The sequence below is a fragment of the Oncorhynchus gorbuscha genome, unplaced genomic scaffold, assembly GCF_021184085.1.
Source record: "Oncorhynchus gorbuscha isolate QuinsamMale2020 ecotype Even-year unplaced genomic scaffold, OgorEven_v1.0 Un_scaffold_2450, whole genome shotgun sequence".
NCBI lineage: Eukaryota > Metazoa > Chordata > Actinopteri > Salmoniformes > Salmonidae > Oncorhynchus > Oncorhynchus gorbuscha.
This window is the reverse complement of record NW_025746959.1, coordinates 25001-25552: the sequence shown is the minus strand read 5'-3', so window position 1 is coordinate 25552 and position 552 is coordinate 25001. Positions and strand designations below refer to the sequence as shown.

Sequence of the window (552 nt, the reverse complement as noted above, 5' to 3'; positions counted from 1 at the left end):
GTTCACGTTATTTTCGTTGACAATGTCTTGAAGTCAAGTCGTTCAACATTGAAATGCAGTTTTCTGTACCACACCAGGAAAAAGTGACGGTCGGTGGAACTCTGGCGCCACCAAGTGGACAATTGCTTCAGTTCGTTTGTGGCAGCAATGCTACCAGATATACTTGATACAAGATCAAATGTTATGTCAATATTATTATCTCCAAATTGCCCCCCCCTCCCCCCTCCCCACACGTAATATATTATTATTCCAATTTAGCTGTTGATCAGGTTAACGTGTTCTCTCATTTCTGATTGGAGGGCGGATGACCACGTGATCTTAGAACCTACAAATGTGTTACTTTGTAACAGTCAAACGTGGTTATTCCTGGCGTTGATCAACTCCACATCCATGCCACCATTTATTTAAAGCCTTATATTTTTTTTATGGAAAACAAAAAGCATACAGTGCTCATTTTGGTGTAACCATAACCGAATTTGACGTGTCGGAGAACGGCTACTTCGTTCCGAAATCATTGCAGGTATCGCTTCTCGGCCTTTTGGCTAAGATCAA

General features: G+C 41.5%; 1 non-coding gene across 1 annotated transcript in view; it reads left to right on the top strand.

The window, feature by feature from the left end:
- The first annotated feature begins 522 nt into the window (after window positions 1-522).
- The window catches only part of LOC124025788, a 191-nt gene continuing 161 nt past the window's right edge, over window positions 523-552 (top strand). The window contains exon 1 of the small nuclear RNA XR_006837222.1: window positions 523-552. This exon is cut by the window's right edge and continues 161 nt beyond it. This is a non-coding gene — a small nuclear RNA (U2 spliceosomal RNA).